The 20,013-nt window shown below is 39.0% G+C and overlaps 1 protein-coding gene across 2 annotated transcripts in view; it reads right to left on the bottom strand.

The window, feature by feature from the left end:
- Positions 1–20,013, bottom strand: part of DISP1 (dispatched RND transporter family member 1) — an 85,960-nt gene that overhangs the window by 40,162 nt on the left and 25,785 nt on the right. Inside the window, exon 1 of one of the 2 annotated variants that reach the window (XM_063391094.1) lies at positions 16,805–16,990. The exons of the other annotated variant lie outside the window; for it this stretch is intronic. The gene's annotated coding sequence lies outside the window, so the exon portion shown is untranslated. Of the gene's footprint in view, positions 1–16,804; positions 16,991–20,013 lie in introns of those variants that run through there. 2 annotated transcript variants of the gene reach the window in all.

Raw genomic sequence — 20,013 nt, 5'->3', positions numbered from 1 at the left:
GAGGAAGTGCTATAAACGGGTCTCAGTCTGTGGTACACCGGGCTATTATGCTCAGACTAACTACTAAAGCCCGTGTGCTCACAAGCCTTGTGTTTTGGGAGCTGACTCCTGGTTTTTCCTCAGCTCTGGGTATCTCAGATGCAAACCTCAGAACTGGCATCTTCCTGGGGCAGATCTTGGGAACCAGTCCCTAAATCCAAAGTCGATCACAATTCGCACCCATCTGACTGGCTTTAAGAATTGCTCTCCTTACTCTCTATTGAAATACAGGAGCTCTGATTTCAGGGTCAAGTTGAACTGGTTGGAGCAAAAGGAATTTCTCATCTATAAACACCTTTACTCTTTGTAAAGCAAAAGATTTAACCAAAGGAAACACTGAGGTTCAATTTCACTTCGTGTGACCTTAGGATTATGTATTCCAATTGTGATACAAGTTTTTACACAAGGCAGTTCTTCCTGCTAATTTGATCTGGTCTTCAACAGGTGGTGAGAAAATGTGCTGCTTCCCCACTTCTAAGGGGGAACTTTTTTTTAAAACCTGTCTTCATTGACTTTTTCACTGAGATTCAACTGGGAAATTTCACTGGCATCAGCTGCCATCTCCACCTCCCCCACATCATCAGCACCCTATTTAGAACACAATTTTTCTAACATGAATGGATTCTCTAACAGAAAACTTGCTTTCCATCCAATGTAGAACCATTCAGCGTTAATGATCTAGGACAGAGTTTATGTAAGAAATGGATTTTGCTCAAATTTATTTATTGAGCAAAACAGCACTACTACAAAGCAGGTAACTTTCAACCATAATTCAAAATGAAAGTAGGACTGCAATACAGTATTCACTTTCTGAATATCTGAAACACATAATATAGCCTAGAAGCACCAAAAGAATAATGTCAAAGTTACTTTTCCAAAGTCAGATGACTCCATGTATTTTTGAAAAACATATACTAATAAAAGTATTTCTGAAATGTGTAAATATTACTGTGTATCAGTTCACTACAGATACTGTGTCCCTTGTATTTGCTAATCACTTCAAAGAAGTGACAAGAGGCACATAATATTTGCTCACTGCTTTTCTATCTAGGACAAAAAGGACTATAAACATCTAAAGGATTACAGTCTATTAAAACTCTCAGATAATATGCACTGCAGAAAAAGTGTTAGTTTCTTAGCACATAAATTTAATGCAGATACTTTGTTCCCAAGGATGACAGTAAAATGAATATATAATGCATGTTCAGAGATACATTTAATAAAAGTATTTGTCCAAATGGGATTTAAATAGTGTATCATATATTTGAATTATAGCCTTGCAGTAGATTACTGCCCTTACAGTATCAGAAAACCAAACACAGCACTCAGTGCTGAGAAACCTTTTCCCTACACTACACTCAGGCCCTGCAGAGCCTTGGTTGCCCAGCCCCCCCCCCCCCCAGCATATTCCTGGTTTGGACATTTCCATCATCCACTCTGTAACATCCCCTTCTACATCACTTCTAATATTGCTACTTACCCCACCATTTATCTCCAGCAACAGCAGACAAAAGCTGACTTCTTTATTTGCAAGTGATTTAAAAATACAACCGAGCCCTACAGCATATGGCATGCAGGTCCAGGAAAACCAAGGGAAGGTGAAAAAGGATGGAAGAACTTAGAGTGATTCCAGGCAGACCAGGAATGTCAGATTTGATCTGTGAAAGCCTCAGGAGAATAAATGAGTAACACTCTGCCCTATTCAGCGCCTGGAAATGCATCTATGCAGGAAATCTGGAGGACATCTGCACTCCTAATTCAGCCTTGGTTTGATTCAAAATGATCCTCGATATATCAGGAAGTTCTGTCTACCTATGAATCTACCAATACATTTTACAAGTACTTTGATTGTTCAAAGAAAAATTCTTTAACTTAGTTATCATAAGAGATGCTTTCTCTGTTTTTCTATCATAAGTCATGTTTTTTAATAGAGATTTTAAAATTACATTTTTCATAGTAAGCTTCACAAATAAAATCAAGTAGTAGTAAAAAGACGAACACAGTTTCCAGATTCCTGTATACAATACATAGGAAAAAGGTTAAGAAGATAACCGTGGTAGAGACTCAAACAAGCTGTAGTCTGTGTAAGAAAGTGAGCCTAAAAAACTGAAGCTTGTATTTACAAAGTGGGATTGACAGTGTTGCAATGGATGAAGTTTGACCATTCTCTCTCTTCAGACAGGATACAAAGAGCTGCAATACTCGGCCATGAGCCTTTCACAGCCCCTCCTAAACGAAGACATGGGGCAATGCCATCAGTGCCAGCCCCTTCTCCCAATCTGGCTATGCACAATCAAGAGCCGTGACCACGCTGCCACCCTCCACCACAGGAGGTGCAGCTCCACCTTGTAGTTTTCCTGGCTGGATGCCTTCCCTGCCTCTCTGAGCTTAAGATGACACTGATCACAGGCTCTTCTTGTCACAGTGTCACTCCCAAAGACAACCCAGAAGAAGCTGAAAGACTTTGAGCACTGACTGTTAATAAGAGACCTGGTGGAGGTCTTGGGTATTCTGGGGACGAATGGGTGATGAAGGACTAAGCAAGTACTCAGGAAAAAAGTGCAGAGGCTTCCAGAATCCTTGAAAGCCAGACAGAAGGCACAAGAGGTGCTGTAGAAATTCTGATGAATTGCTAATGAACTGGGGAGAATAAGGGAATATCGAATAAAAGAGCCAAGTACAGGTTAAAATGACAAAATGAGTTCTGCACGTGGCACATGTACTCTGCACATATTTTATTACAGCTACATTGAATTTTTATTACAATTCCTATCCACCTACAGAATTTCCTGGCTGGTGTTTTTTTTTTTTTTTTCTTGGACGCATAAGTCTCTGTTGCCTTTTAGATGCCATAGCACAGTACTTGCAGTAGGCAATTTACCAAATGCCCTTTAAAATAAACAATGTAGCAGGAAAAATATGGTAGGAACCAATCATTCATTTACTACTTTCCATACTAAAGTATAATTTTGTGCAACACTTGAGGTAATACTAAGGCAGCAGGCCCTACTTTAATTATTCAGAGGCACACAGGGCACAGACCAGGAACTTGCAGCTTCTAGCAGCACATGGGATGTGCCAGCACCATCCTGAGGTGTTTAACTGGGCTGAGTCAGCTTGATCCATCAGAGATTACAAGGTCTAGACTGCCACTGATCCTCACACCTGACAACCTCAGAGAGATACAAGAGCCCACACGGTGTTCCCAAGTGCTCTTGGGTCCAGAAATATGAGGCAGAGACACAAGTGGCTTATCTGAGACTGCAGCCATGCAAATGTGAGCTGTCTGCTCCTAAGCATAAACTGAACCTGGAAAGAGAATGGCTGTGTCCATAAAGAAATGAAGTTGGAAACTCTCAAAATTGGCATTTGGAAGCCTCTGAACATTGGAGTTAATTTACAACCTCTGTTACCCATCCAGAGATGAAAGAAAATATTGCAAAATATAAAAACAAAAGCAGCCAGCTATGAAAATCTGGCACTTCAATCTGTAGGTTTATTTATTTGAGATACAGGATGAAAAAAAAGGAAGTGACTGAAATTCAATGTATTAAAATTTGCATCCTCTTACACTGGTATTCTTCTACACACTTTTTTCTTCCCCTTGAAGTGTGGAAGACAGACCTTCTTATAAATACAGGTTGTACTATAAGCAAAACTGATTCCATATCATCATACACCTATGGCAGAAGCCTTAAGTAGAGTTCTCTACTTACAGACTGCTGCCTCCACAAAGATGAAATCTTGTCTGATCAATAGAGAATGGGAAGCAATTTGACTGTCCTTCTCCAGCTTCCACTCATCCAGACTTTATCACAAAATCTTTCATAATTGATAACATAGAGAAAGGCTGAGAACTGAGTGAGTTTACAGGCTGAGATCTTTAAACCTTGCAAAGCAGTTTTCCTCCAGCACTAGTGACAGGGGAAAAGTTAAGACACGCTTACTGCTCATGCTCTAGTCATTGTGGTTGTTTTGGGGGCTTTGGTTTGTTTGTTTGTTTTGTCTGGGTTCAAGATATGCAAAGGACATCTGGCTTGGATTTGGAAAATTTAAACTCTACACACTACATTCAATAAACCAGATATCAACACATTCTTTGTAATATGCTGAAAAGTGGACATTAAAGGCCATATCAGCCTAAGTAACACTGAAAGTCAAAGCACAGAAATAAATTTCTGGGGGTAAGGAGGGCTTTCGTTGTCCATGAAGTGCTTAGAACAATGTTCTCTCAGTCCCTAGTGTAATGAAAAAGTTACTTCAGTATGGATCTGCAAACAAATACAGCCTGATTCTAAACTATTTCCTTTATTGATTTTTTTGTCCTTTATTGATTTTTTTTAAAAAAGCTCCTGAAGTATGATAATGACATTTTACAGCCTTGCCTCTTCCCCCAACTGAAAGAAGTCACTTGTAGGTTTTCCCTAACTTTTTTTTCATTGAGATTCCAAGATTTTAAATGTGAAGGCTGAGTTTTATGACATGTAAGACTGCCTTATCTAGTTACAGAACAGAAATACTAATATAAATTTAATGACTTTTTTTTGGTGGAGATCTAACAGACATAAATCTTTTATTTTCCATGTTTTCAAACCACATGTACTCTGAATTGAAATGCATATCTGAGGTTCCATAGTAACTCAAGTCCCACATCACACAAAAGCGTTGAAAAGCTATTAAGTTTTAAAATTCTCCACATTGGATGAAATTATTTACATTACTAAAATAAAACTGAAAGTTGTGTATTAATCATGAAAAACAGAAGAAAACATTAGATTTAAAACTCTACAAAAAAGCTTTAATATGGAAAGTTTATAAGACAGTTTTATTAGCATCTCAAATAGTTTTCAGTACTAATATGAGGAAAACTTGTTAAAAAACCAAATAAATCTGGAAGCAGAATTGAATATCTATACTTCTGATTTATCTACAGCTTACAACGTTTTGAAGGAATTTTTAATAGCTTGTCTTCAGCTGTAAAAGTTTCATTCTCTAAACACAGTACTCCAATAATAAGTTACATTAAAATGCAGCTGCATAAACATGTTTACACACAGTTATATTTTCTCATTCACATTCCTTTCTCACAGGTGTACCTTTTCCACTATGAAGTAACTAAACTTAAGCATATCTCATGTAAGTGCACACATGTATAATGTCACTTGTAAAATAGTCCAGACTGACCAGGGGGAAAAACTAACAGAATGCTTTATCTGGATATAAAATAAACAAGTGACATAAAAAGCAGTAATTCTACCACTTGTACAACACCAGCACTTAAAGTACAACCACCGGCCTGATGGCAGTGAAAGCGACTATTGCAGTCTAATTTTTTTTCCATGGCAGGAGAAATGTATTTACTAATACTGTTTTAATAACCACCACATGAACTTGTCTGTAATCAAAGTAGTAACAAAGAACTGCATTTCTCCCATCATTTGGAGAAATTCATATAGCAACAGTCCAGAAACCACAAATACCACTATTTCCATTTCATTTAGGGAAGGACAGGAAAAGTTATTTTTTTTCAGATTCATATTCTTAGTTCAGGAAACAGCAAAGTCTTGCAATGTATAGGATTCTTTTAAAAGACATCAATTATTTTTAAGATAGAGACAACTGTTTTGAACTTAGTTCAGGGAAACTAAAAATATAACATCCGTATTTATTGTAACTGCATAAGTATGGCCATAAAACGCTTATGCAATGTTAACAGCTCTGTGCAAAATAAACTTTTATGTTGCAGATATCAGAAAACTATTCATTTTGCTGTTCACTTCATTCATGTACAGAGCTAAGTAGAAGGTACTTGGCATTCATTTAAGAGTAAACTAGGTAACAATGGCAATTCTGAAACATTTCTTCTATCTATTGCACCTTCAACCTTCAGCCTAGCCTAGCTCCTTTGGCTTCGTAAAACTAACAGAAGAGGAAATCCCTACCAGCTTCTTTTTTGTTCATTATTTTTTAAGATTTTCAAAATTACCTGCCTAAACTCTCAAACAATACATGAAAGAGCTCTCCCTGCTTTTGTGCTCAGCCAACATCACACCTTCACCTTTCTTCATTAGGAAAGTGGAATAAGCACCCAGAGCTAATATTTTTTTCTTTTTTTCCAGGGAAAAAAAAGAGATCTAAGTGTTTGGAGTAAACAAGCATTGCTAGAGCCCGTAGAGGACCTTTTATTTGAAGTGAGCTTTACTGACACACTAACGAAGGCCTGACAGACAAGGCAAGAGAAAATGGTATTTGAGCACAACCTCAATGTTTGCTCACCAGGCTGCTTGCCTGCCACAGGCTTACCCAAACACAGCCCCTGCAATGCAAAATCAATCTTTTCTGGCTGTCCCTTAGCAAACAGATGTGAGCCTGGGAATTCCTCATACGTTCAGATAAATCAAGAACCAGACCGTTCAGAGCCCCAGCCTCCGTGGCTTTAGAAGGAGATGTCAGATTTCTGCAGGAGCCTCTGATTTCACACTACTCAGACTAAAATACAGTAACTGCCAATCAAATGCAAGTCACATAATTTCCAAAACTGTTCACCAAGTCTGATATGCTTCCATTTCACCTGCTACTCTATGGGAAAAACCTTGAGACAAGTCCAAACTACAAAACACCTATGTAACATTCCCCTAAGGATTTTTTTTATGCTGTCTCTACTCCTTTTGTACTATGCCTAGGGGTAGTAAGGTGTGTCTTCTCAAAAAATGCATCTGGAATTTTCTACTGTGCACAGGTTCCCTGGAGCCACACATTTCTGACTGTACAGTAGAAGACTTGTGTTGTCAGTACAAAACTGCAATTGTACCTTCCTGATCAATGCTCGAATCAAGAAATCCTTTAGAAAAGCACAAGGTACACAAACATTGCATTACAGTTGCAATACAAACCCAGATAAATTGCTTCTCTGCATGAGGTCCATTTAACAAACCAGATTTTTATGCAGAAGATGACCCAGTATTGACCAAAATGTCTTACGGTGAGGCACTTGAGTGTCTTTCAAGAGTAAGGGTACCTCTTGAGTACATTTAATAATTTACATTCAATAAATATAGCTGGACAACTACTTAAAGATGGAATTCAAGAGCAGACTTTGACTAGATTATACATTCTGTGATGTATGCAGAAGTTCAGTTAGACAACACTGATTTTACCATTTTATCCAATTACTATACAGGCTACACATGCTCAGTTTCTAGGAGATTCACTGGAATAGGATTTCGTTCTCTGCTGGTTATGTGAACTCTAGGATCAGATTAGCTCTCTTCACACAAGAATTAAGGAATCCAAAGAGGATCAGCTGCTGAAATGTATTTAGGAGTACAGTATTTTTCCAAACCCGGGTTTTGAGGATCAGGACTCACACCAGTCTGCAAAGGAAGCCAGCCCGTGAGAACGGAGAGAACACTGGTCAGTGTTGGTCATTAGGGACTACAACTGTGCAGTTGTTTTAGATTTTTTTTAATATCCTGGCAAAGAGGAGTGCCTGGGTATGTGCCAGCAGTACCACAGCTGTACAAAGTTAACACCAGCAAAGCACCTCCATATCAGCCATGGAGACAAGGAAACAGCAGCTGTGGAAGGCTCCTGGCAGCCCCTGGCAGCAGCAGCTGCACAGCCATTCCATGGCTCCAAGGGAAGTTCGCTCCCTTCGCAATTCCCTCCCTTCCAGCTCTCTTAATTGTGCCATGTACCTGTTCCAGGGCATGGGCACTGGCAATTTTAATGAACCTGAGAAATCCATTTACTACCAAGCCATTGAGCCTTTATAGCATGTGTTCAGATATTAAAACCTGAATATTCTTTTTATAATTTTAAATCTTACTTCACAGAACAGCCTTGTTTAGTCTACAGATTTAACAGTCACCAGCAGATATCATTTTAAAGAGATACTTTACGCAAAAGATACTGACCTTCCCAGCAAGAACTCACAGCCCAGCTATTAAAAAAAAAAAAAAAAACAGCCTCAGTAAGGTTGCTCCATTTGTCAGAAGATATTAATCTTTGCATGCCCTTTCCAAAACAAGTTAAGTATAAATCTACCAAAAAAATCTTTCCAAAAAAGTTTGCTTTAGAAACAAAGCCAAAAATAGTCTAACCTTGAGGGAACTCCCAATGAATTTTGCATGACTTGTTCTTCATACTTGTATGACACATCCATGTTTTTCCTCACAGAGAACAAAAAAAAGTATCACATGGATCTGTTCACAGTACTCAAAGGCACACAGAGTTATTGCTGGGCATTAGAGGAGACTGTAAAACCAGCCAGTGCTCCTTCCACCTTTCCAGGACAGCCGAGCGTGAGCTGCCAGGCAGGACCAACGCTCTGTGCACGGTGAGTGACCCTGAGCTCCTTGGTTACTGGCACTTTATAAACCAGGGGTGACAGCAAACTGCTCACACATATCAAGGGGAAGGGGGCTGGGAAGAAGGGAGAGAAAGGAACCTGGAATGCTTGGCCCAGGGTCAGAGGACAAAGAATTTCAGAGCTAGGCGGTAATTTTAACAGGGAAGTGCCTATCACGTGCTCATCATCCTCACCCACACACTTCCTCTTCAGAGATTAGTTTTAATCCCAATAAATTTTCTAAATTCAACTCCCCACATGCTTGCACATGCTTGTTTGCTGGCATAAGGATGGTGGCTATAGCAGGCAAGGACAACCAGATGGGGGAGATGCATTTCTTCCAGTGGCACTGATGGTTTAAGTTCACTCAGGTTCACATGTGCATATAATGTGTATATTAGAGTACAAACTGCAAAAGCAATAGGCATTACAGGACTAAAGAGAAACTTTAAAAAATGCTTAAGAAAGCATGCAGTACACAGAATTTAACTAAAAGGCAGAAATGCAAATCATGGGGATTAAGTATGATGCACAATCTCTGCCTCTGAGTTTTCTGTACAAAAAGTAATTGCTGAACTAGTTTTGAATTCTCACAAAATAACAAAGCAGAAACAAAGGGCTGTGTTCCAAACACTTACAAACTGACATTCCAGTTCCCTACATACAGGACTTTCTTTCATTAGGACAAGACGGAAAACAAGTCAGTGATTAGCATTCTAATCCAATACTAAAACATAGAGGGGTACAATTGGTAAAGGCACTGACGGGCATTTTCCCAGGTTCCCTGGTGAATGACTGCACTTTTTCTTTAAGAAAAAAACGGGTCAACAGTCCAACAACATCATTATCTGCTATGACTTTCCTCCCAAGTGCTGCATCATTACTGAGCTCCTTGCATGGCTCCTGTAAGCACTGAGCAGGAGCATCGATGCTCTGCAGATTATCAGTCAGAGCAGGACTGACAGCAGTCAGGATTCTTGTGCACAGAACACATCCCAAATACTCCACAGCCATCAGGAGCTACTTTCCAGGTAAATACGTGAGTGACACCAGATAAAGCTGTAATCCACTAAAATGGCAGCGGTGAAACCTTCAGAGGGAGGCAATTCAAGGAAAATTCTGCTGTGCATTACTGGATTCTGCACAGTACTTCACAAAAGCCTCATGATTTCAAAAATAAAAAACCAGGTTCTGTTAAATTTCCTATGCTCACTCTTTCTTATATTTAAAGGTGGAAAGAAATATTTCCCTCAGGGAAGGGGGGCCAGTTCATAATTTCTGGATTAAACCCATTACTATTAGCTGCAGAATGAAATTATTAGTGACAGGTTCACTGAATTACCTCTTTACAGAGGTCACTGGAGCTTCCTAGAAACCTAAAACTGCCACTGTAAATTTAGCTAATAACAACTGAGTTTTGAAACCAACTAAATTAGAGGTAAACATAATAAAGAACCTGCTTTAATACCCTAATCTAGTCATGCACTGTAGTACAATACATTTTCATTTCTTCACTTTGAAGTTATAAACTGAGAAATACAAGAGCTTTGGCATGCACCACTATTACATCAACATTTTATATCCACAGATGTGGATGTAGAATTTCTATTGATTTTAAATATGCTCGTTTCGCTTTGAACTATAACACAAATCAAGAATAACTTTCTGGCAAGTACCGTACAAACCGTAACTTGATTAGCACATTTAAAATATGATTATACAGAGGTTTAAAATAGGATTAAACAAAAGCTTTCACCACGTAAAATTCTGTTATGAAATGAATCAGTTTTGCAACATCGAGAATCTGAAAAAAAAGAAACCACGTGTACAAAAGCCTTACTTTCATTCTGTTTATTACCGAAGTTTCGCTCAATTATTGATGAAGCACCTTAGACAGAAATTGTTCAATCCACCACTTTATAGGTTACACTTAGTTCTGCTAAATCTTCCAAGACAGTTCATAAACTCTGTGCACTGTTTCATGTAAAGTACATACACAGTCCTCAAAGTCCAGCCTGTGTTTCCCCCTTCCAAGGAAGTGACCTCACCACCAGATTATAAAGTCCTGTTTCTCTTACTGGTGCTCTCTGTCGCTCTGGTCCTGTAAATTTTGCATTCCTAGGAGTACAAAGGAAGCCCTTCATCCCAATCCAGTAAACAGCTGAGTAGTTAAGTGTGCACTACTTGGTGAGAAACCTCAACTTGAAATCCTTCAGCTGGATTTCAGCATTACATCCAAGTCTTCCCTTTGTCAGGGTTATCACACAGCAGCCCAGCAATCATATCCCAGCTTTGCAGGGCTTGTGGAGACACTGCTGTGGTGCTGCAGTGGCACTGGGACACTGGGACACTGGCAGGAGCACTGGGCACAGCTCTGCTCCCCAGCACACCACTTTGTGTGGCTGCTGGCACCACAGAGGGACTGATGTCACATCTGCTTACACTGAGCTCTCCACTCCTCCCACAGGCAATGAGAGCCTTCATCCCTGCCGTCCCTTCCCAACTTCTGATCTTTTCTCAGAGCTAACTTCAAGAACTCCCGAATGTAATGCCATTCCATCCCTGCCAAACCCATTTTGAAATGCCTATTTTTACACTGTGTAAAAATAAACACCTTGAATTCTGCTGGTTCAGAAGGAATTGACAGGTAAAAAGGGGCTATAACTGAATTACTGGGGATGAAATGGAACACCCCATGAAATGGTCATGGTAAATCTCACACCAAATGAGGGTCACCTGTCACAACTGAGCCCTGTTCATTAGTACAGCGCAAGAGACTTAACAGAGTTCTCACAGTCTCACAAGCCTTAAATAGATTTAAAACACGCTTTGTTATGATTTATTTTACCAATGGAACACTATTGTGCAAAGATCATAGAATCCCACTGACCCTGGTCACGAGTTCTGTGCAACTATTACCTAAACTATTAACTATTACCTATTAACTAAAGTTCCACAGATGCCACAGTCCTTGAATCTGAAGCAGACTGATACTAATTTGCAATTAAGAGACTAACCTACCATAGAGTGCAGCTTTCTTGGTCTAAATCCAGTTTACTATAAATTCAGTTCCCTTTGTAATTTCTTTTTTCTGCTTACCATTGTATTTGTTTTAACAACTAATGTATCTCATACAACAACTACACATACCCATAACAGGTAATGATGCAAATGGCTGGAAAGAAAGCTTGATTAAACAACTCTAAGATTGAATATCACCTTTTATATAGGACACATCTGATTCTGAACAAGGAAGGCAAACATGCTCTGTGCTGTGCTAGTCTCTGTATCTTTGTGCTAGCAAGTAAGACCATGTTATTCCACTTCCTCTTGGCACTGGGTGCCTAAATTGAAAAAAATGACCACACTCTCCAGTGTCTAGGTTGGGCAAATGTCCTTACTGAAATAAGAATTTCTTAAATTATTCCAATTCAGAATTTGCAGAATATTCTCAGTATTCAGAATTTGCAGAGGACTCTCAGTAAGAACAAGCCAAGAAAGAACAGGCATTTAAAAACTGAAGTGTTTCTTATCCTGCTGAAGAAACTTAGAGCTAACAAATACTAATTTAAGTAGGTAAACAAAACGCTGAAAAATTTGCAAGGAAACTGAGGTGTTAAAGTCTTGGAGTGGTCTAAACTATCTCCAAGTATTATTTTATATTGTATTTCAGGAGTCTAGTTCCTCTTGCAGAGCAACTTCTGCTAGCCTTCAGACATTAGGTGATCTAAAATTCAACAAACTCTGTCAGGGGCTGTGCTGAATTATCTGCCATCTGGAAACTGTAAAAATCAAAATTATAGGAAGGGACATGAAAAAAATACTATTCAAACACAACGGTGATGGTAAAGCTTGACAACTTTCCAACAGAACTAACTGGTAACCTGCCTCTTCTGAAGATCCATACAACCTGAAGCAAGCTGAGTGAGAGCTAAGAGCCCTCAGGCATCAGGTAAGGCTACCCAAGCAGATCTCCTACCTGTGGAGATTAAACTCTATTTCCTTCTACAATGAAATGCAGACCTTTTTTTTTGTTTTAGCTTTTAAATTAGATAAAAAATATAAATCTAATTTCAAAACACTGAAGGTTTTTTCCAAAAATACAGTTCTCTTTATGCAGCCAACTCTATATAGTCTCTGAAAAACATGGCACTGCTCAAAATTAAGTTAAAGGATTATCTGGAGATGTCTTGCATAAACACAAGCCAAGTATCTGCTTAAGTTACTATAATGGTCTTTATATAGGCTCATAAGTCACACAGCAAATTCTGGCAGAAACAGGCTTCAGTCTCTGGACACGTTTAGGTATTTGAACATGGTGCCAAAAATCTCCCAAAGATAAGTGAAGCACACCAGGAACACTGGTTTTAATAACCAAAGAGTTACTCAAGCTCAACTGAATTTATCAAGATAAAGAATACATTTTTCTTGCTATACAGAGAACAGATGAATCTTTCTGCTCAATACTGAACAGCTGTTGAAAACAACAGATGCTGAAAACTCTCTAAGAGATTCTACAAAAAATCTTTTGTGGACCAAATTAGTTTGCAACCTAAACACCAGAGTTCCTATAATGAAATCAGTTTCTATGCCATGGTCTTAATTTCAGTTTACTTCATATACTCATTCAACCCACAGCTCCTGAACTTTATATTCAAGAAGTTGTCATACCAGCAATTGTCTTCCATAAAGAGCCTTGTTCCCTTAACAGTGCTAGTATTTGCTCAGTAAAATACTAGTTCCTGCAACCTGTCAGAAAGGAACTGAACAACAACACACTCTGGTCCGACAAAAAAAAAAAAAGTAAAAAAAGCCTAAACAAGAACAAAAAGGACACATTTTCAAAACTGGGTGTTTTATTCTACACAGAACATTTCCTGTTGATTCCATACTCCAGAGCTGAAAATTGTAACATTTCACCAATTTACCAAAAAGCTTGCATTTTTTTTCACCCAAGGTTTAAGCCAAACGTGTCTCAGCACTGGATCCCAAACTTTAATTTCCTTCTACTTCGGCTATTGTTATGCCAGCACTTCTAAATATTTACCCTTCCCAGATTCCTAAAATGGAAGAAGCTGGGACTCCTTTGTAGTGCAGATGATTTGCACAGATCCCAAGCAGTGGACAAATTCTCACGCTTTCGTGGGAGGGAACTGGATTTAGGGGACACTTTGCTCCTGACAGGGTAAAGTAATCTTTAATAAATTTAAATTGAAGGGTCTTTCTAACAGAGGGATTATGCATATCTTCCCTATGTACAATGATAAACATTAGAGGTATTAGGAAACATGCCTTAAGAGAACTGCAGATGTACATTTTTCATAAAGTGTAGATGTGATTAAACAGCATCTAAAGCTGGCAATATTTAGCACTAAGCTACTGAGAAATTACTTTTCTGTATATGTCACTTCAATTTATCGTCTGAAAAATTAAACTGCCATTATAGATAAGGGTTCAGTAAAAGCTTAATTCAAAATGTGAAGGCAATACTAACAAAATGCAAGCATAAACAACATGAAAAAGGAAACTGCATTTTTATGCCAACTGAATCTTTTTGAGTCTCCATAGAAGCAACTTAGTCCTTGGTATCAAAGAGGGAAGTCAGCTTGGTCTTTGCTGGCATCACACACTCAAAGTGACCTACAAGAGAAATGCTCCATATACTGTTTATTTATTAAATCAACCTCATCGTGTAAGAAGTCCTGCTACAGTAAATCTAAAGGATACGTAGACATCTGAGACAAAAACAGTTTTCCTGTTTTTGTAAGCACACACTTATATCTTACTACTTAACAGAAATCTGTTGTTAAGGATAGAAGATTATTTAAAACTTGTGAAAGCCATTGATTGTGTCATTTTAGCTGAAGCTGTGAATAAAAGTATCAATATATTATTATTTATTTTGAAGTTGTCAAATTATGCAGTATAACTAAAGAAAATCCTTAAAGAAAAATCTTTGTGAGCACTGAGCCTCTTTTGTTATCAAAGTAAACATTTCGTTGTGTGTCTTCCATCTGATAAAGTTGGATTTTGCCCCCTTACAGATGCTGAAAACTTGGGGGATAAGAATCTAAATGAGATCATCATTCCCATAGATTACAAAATTCCTTAAGAATCCATACAAGTGCATAGTAATCAACAGAGGAATATAAAGAAACTTTAAAGTGTTTTTTGCACAGTGAGGAGCTACAGTTTCTCAGCACTGAATTCAGAACACATGGGCAAATCAAAAAGGAAGAAAACAAAGGCTGTCCCAATCTGCTTTTCAGTCTAAGGCTGCAAAATAACCCAGTCATGATTTTTAAAAACCAGGACATACTTCAAAGGAGTGGCTGTTAGTGCCAAACCCATTTCACACAGTTCCACCAGCCTATCAAAAGCAATCTCTCCTTATACTCCTGGCACTGCACCATTCCTCCTCACTTTACATGGACCTTTGCTTCCTTCTCATCTCCTGCTTCTGTTTTTATCTCCTCTTGTCCTGAATTTTCCTAACTACAAAGCCTTCTAAATCAGAGAAATCAAACTTTTATGAATAATTCCTAGAAACAGCAGGCTAGATAGGGAAGGGGAAATCTGCCCCTGTCCGGCAGGCAATCTCCCTGTGTCCAATACCTGTCTGCATAAACACCACTTACCACTGCAAGAAGTTTAGATGTGCAGGACAGTTTGAACAAATAATTAAGGAGCTGCTGTGGGCACAGAGGTTCCCCAGACCCCATTAACCAGTTTCACCTTTTAATCATTGCAGTGACCTGCACTGCATTTGCACCTCACACAACACTCAAGTGCCAGTCATCGTAATGCTCATTCATGAGGTATTCCTTGAGTTCTCCAATTTAGGGTAAGATTAGTTCCAAGCTATTTAACCCCTAAGGGAAAGGGTTGGAAAACAAAATCCAAAGTTTTGTTCATGAGACTAGGGAGAAATTGTAGTATTCAAAGTCTTCATTAAAATGACACTGTTTTTACAGACTAACTTCAAGAAAATGCTTCAGAAAACCCTTTCCAAATGGTTCTAACTTAACTGGTAAGTTACAATTCAGTTACATTTCACCAATTTCAGATCAAGCCAGGCAACTACTTTAAATTCTCAAAAAAGACCACAGAACAAGCAATAGTTACTTGTCACAGAAGCTCCTACCTCTAAAAAATATTGAAAACCAGTGCTGGAACTTGAAACCCTTAAAATAGAACTTTAGAAAATAACAGTGGATATTGACAAATTGTAGGCACTTATTTTTCTTAACCTCTTTTTTTTTTTTACATAGGTATAACAGTTGCTTTAGAGCTTTAGAAGTCATAAGAAAAAAAATAAACAATTAGTTACCTCTCCCATTTAAAATTCACAAGTGAACAGTTAGGGTTTGATGCATCAACTAATACAGCTGCTGGCTTCAAAACCAGTAATTATGAGAAAATTTTAAGAAACTGAAAAAAAAAAAAGCCGAACTTTTCATAGTCTCCCAACTGCAGGAACCAAAGGTTGAACATTACTGAGGATTTGACCAAACTTTTTAATACTCTTTATTCTGCCTTTCCCATTTATTTGACTTAAAAGGTATGCTTTCCCCAAATCTGAATTAAAGGCAGAGAGGTAAGACAGCTAGCTGAACTGAAAACTGTAATAGCATCAAAGTTACATAGTTATGCAGCAAATAAATACGTTGCTAACACTGACTAGCAGGTAAGAGTCCTATTTTCAGCTGGAAAACCAGTTTTAAAGAGCAGTCAAGGTGAATTTGCATAGTAAGGGACAGTCTTAAAATGGGAAACATTTAGAGGGAGAGTTAACAGTTCTGTATATATAACAAATAACATCCAGACAACAGGCCACAGATACAATCCCTTCCAAACTGTGTCTGCTATTCTCAGGAGTCTTGCCCTCTCCAATGCAGAATGTATGATGTCAACTCTGGAGAGCAAAGGCAAAGAGAACAGGAGAAGAAAAGGCACCTGGAAAGAAGTAGCCCAGTTTTAGGTGGGATGACAACAGTCTGAAAGCTGCTGCATAAGGAGAAAAGCAATTTGAAACAGCTCTTTGTGTTATTCTTCATGCAGCAGACAATCTAAAATGGAAGATTTTAATGATAATAAAAAAATAAGGGAATCTGAAAAAAAATCCAACCTCAAGCTACATAAAAAAGAGAAGATGTTCACAAGAAGAGATGCAAATACTTATTGCCCTTTCTTTCAATTATCAATGCAGACCATTACATTCTATGTCCATATGTTCTATAATCTAAATTTCCATTGATGCTCCTCACTAAAAGCAAGAAAGATATCACTTTCTGGTTCTGGATTAGTTACCTTGAACACAAGTGAGCTGACAACTGTAACAGCACCTTCCCAATACAGCAGAATTAAACTCATGAACTTCCCAGAGCCTGACAAAGCAACCCCATCCCTCCTTACCCACGAGTGTGACTCTTGAGAAGCAGCTGACTGCACACAGCCCGAAGGCTCTGCTAGAAACCAGGCTCGTGTGTTACATTTGATGTACTTCAGGCAAGTGAAAAACTTCATTAGAGCATTCCAAGCAGGTTTCCAGGAACAGCAGCACACTGAATTAGGGGCTAAAGGAAGAGGAGTTGTCAGCTGTAAGTGCACCAGAAAGAAAAACAGGAACACACTTCCTGGGGCTTTTTAAATTACACTTCAAGAGCTATTGTTACTAATAACTGCTACGAGCTGTAAAAACTGCAGCCTTGGAGGGCAAAAGTCAAAGAAACCCTACTGGTTTTCCCCGGATTACTCACAGAATTAATAAGATCATTTGGAAGGCAGCCTTGAGGTTATCAGAAATCTCCCGTCACATGCCCACAGCAAACTTTTCCAGCTTTTCTGCTTACAACTCTTTAATGAACTGTAGCACTGAAGCAGAAATCCTCTTGCCTGCTAGCAGGTCATGCTGGAATGCAATTTGGCTACCTACATGTTTTGTGTTTCCAACAGCAAAGTTACAAAAAAAAACCCCCTGAAACACAAACAGACAAAACAAACAAAAAGCTCCCAGATAAGTCTTTAGCAGTTTTCCACTACATGATTCTGAAACAGCTTTTCAAAGTGTATTTACCACTGAAAAAATAAAAAGTCAAAACTTATGTATCAATATTATTACTGACAATATAAGCAAATTCTCCCAAATTTTCAGTACATAATCAAAGAGAACATTGCCTTAAAGTGCTATAGAAAGTGTTCCTTCTTCAAATATTTTTAAAGCGATAGCACTGGAACAGGCTGCTGAGGGAGGTCACGGAGTCTCCCTCTCTTGGAGACATGCAAACCCCACCTGGACACGTTCCTGTGTCACCTGCTCCAGGTGACCCTGCTTTAGCATGGGGTTGGACTGGTGATCTCCAGAGATCCCTCCCAACCGGGATGGTTCTGTGATTCTGTAATAGGTCTCAGGCAGGTAGAAACAATCTGAACAATGGGAGTTTGTAGTTGAATTGAGCTGTTTTGACACACAGAAAATCCTAAATATCAATGGAGCTAAAGGTGGATATGACTCAAACAGATTGTTGTCAAGGAAGGAATTGCAGGATTTTAGCTACAGGCATATCTTCACTACACCATATTTAGGTACTTCAAGGATTTTGATCCAAGCCACTATTTGTGCACAAGTACCTCATATTCCGAGCACCTGATTCAATGAGGTTCCCCCCAAAACAGACACCAAGGTGGATATCAAAGTTCAGCTTGTCAGCCAGAAGCTCAGATGTTCACTGTGAGTTTGTGATGGGAGGTCAGCAGGAGAACAACCCAAACTGGTATGGCCACAGGAATAAGCACAAACAAGTAGAGGTCAGACAAAAATGACAATACTCATGGCAAAGCAGGATTTCAACTTGTCCTTAATGTGATGGGCCTGGTAAAACACCTGGCATTGCTGGAAGTGTGTATCTGGAAGTGTTACACATCTGAAAATCCTTTCTTTTGGCCTTTTGGACAAACTTTCTGAGAAGAAAATGAAAGGACTTGAAGAGAGTGAACCCATCTGAGAGCCAGAGTAACATCAGAAAAGAGCAGAGACTGAATGCATGTCATCAGCAGGTTGGAACCCAAGGGAATAATAAAACCCTCCTTAAAGACAAAAAAGAGGCCAAAATCCCCAAAGCCGCCTGTCACAGGCAAGAGGCTGAGTTAACTCTTTTATCAATTTGAGAGAAACCGGTATTTGTGGAAGGATTTTGCTGCTTCAATCAGTACACTCACTGGAGACTTCAAATAATCAAGCATTGACTGTCACAGCTTAAAACAATGATTTGCAATATTTGACTTGCCCTTCTACATCCCAGGCAATCCAAAATGGATTCCAAGCAGGCAGAGAAATTAAGGGTCTTTAGCCGGTCACATCTGTTTTACTTGGAAAGTTACAAGCAGCACAAATTCAACACATCAAGAGGCAGAGGGAGCACAGACATTCATCCAAATACATTGCTCTTAGTTTGCAGAACAGGAAGTTAAATCAGAATATGGAGTGAGGTTGTGTGTCTCAACGGCTCTACATGGAATTTCACTGTCCTGAGAAGGGTTAACATGGAGAACTCATTGACCACTTGAACATGCAAACCTTTGCGTGGTTTTTTTACACATCGGAAACAACCCTAATGCACTGAGATATTTTAAGTCATAAATCCTATTGCATGACATGCAGTTTTAAGAAATCCCATGAGACTGCTGTTGTCTGCTGCCTGGGCACTGCTGATTCACTGTGTGCATTCACGTGCTGCAAAAATTGCTGTCACATGCAACATTCTGCATCCGAGTTCTGCATCTTGTTTGTGTTGGCAGGAACTTTTGCCCACACTTGACTGAAGAAGTTTAAGATGAGGCTTAGAAATTCCTTAGTCAGGGCAGATTCTCCCTTCTCCTCATAGAACTCACGTCAGGAAGCAGGGAGGCAGGAAGAGAAGACAAGAGGAACAAACATATTAATAAACTCTCAGGTCAGAGAAGCACGGGCCCATAAAATTTTGATAAACCAAGTTACCAGTTATCTATACATTTTACTCCAAAAAAGATGGAACAAAGGATATCTCTTGCTTTCCCTGTACTGCTACACCACAGGCTTGGATAGCTGCATGTCCCACCGTGGACTCACTGATTTCCATCCAATCCCAACAGCAGCTCTTGGCCCCACTTTTTTTTTTTTTGTACCTTGTTCTCTCCATCAACAGTGACATGAACCAAATTTGCCATTTGAACAGGTGGGTAAGAGCAGCTTGCCTGTCTTGGGCCTTCAGCTGCCTTCAACTTTGGCAACTGCTCAGTACAAATATTCTTCTGTCTGGATGATGCTTTGTAAGTTCAAGCAGCACCGTGTCAGCTGGAACACCCAACAGAGGGGACAGATGTGCACTGCCTGGTGACATCCACGGCAGCAGGGATGCAGCAGACAAGTTAATGGTTGTAAATCATAGAGGCTATGGAAGAAAATCACTGTCTTGGAGAAGTCACAATGATAAGATGTGAGGATAATTTCCATTATCTAAAAATAACAGTGACATCTATTTTCTCCTCTGTCAATCTTGAAAAAAGCAAGAAAGTTTTACACTATGAAAAACAGGTGTCTGTCTTGGAACTACTGGTAGCTACAGACATCCATTAGTTTTCTGATA

The sequence above is a fragment of the Prinia subflava genome, chromosome 2 (genome assembly GCF_021018805.1).
Source record: "Prinia subflava isolate CZ2003 ecotype Zambia chromosome 2, Cam_Psub_1.2, whole genome shotgun sequence".
Lineage (NCBI taxonomy): Eukaryota > Metazoa > Chordata > Aves > Passeriformes > Cisticolidae > Prinia > Prinia subflava.
The sequence above is the reverse complement of the archived record's forward strand: the minus strand, read 5'-3'. Positions and strand labels throughout refer to the sequence as shown.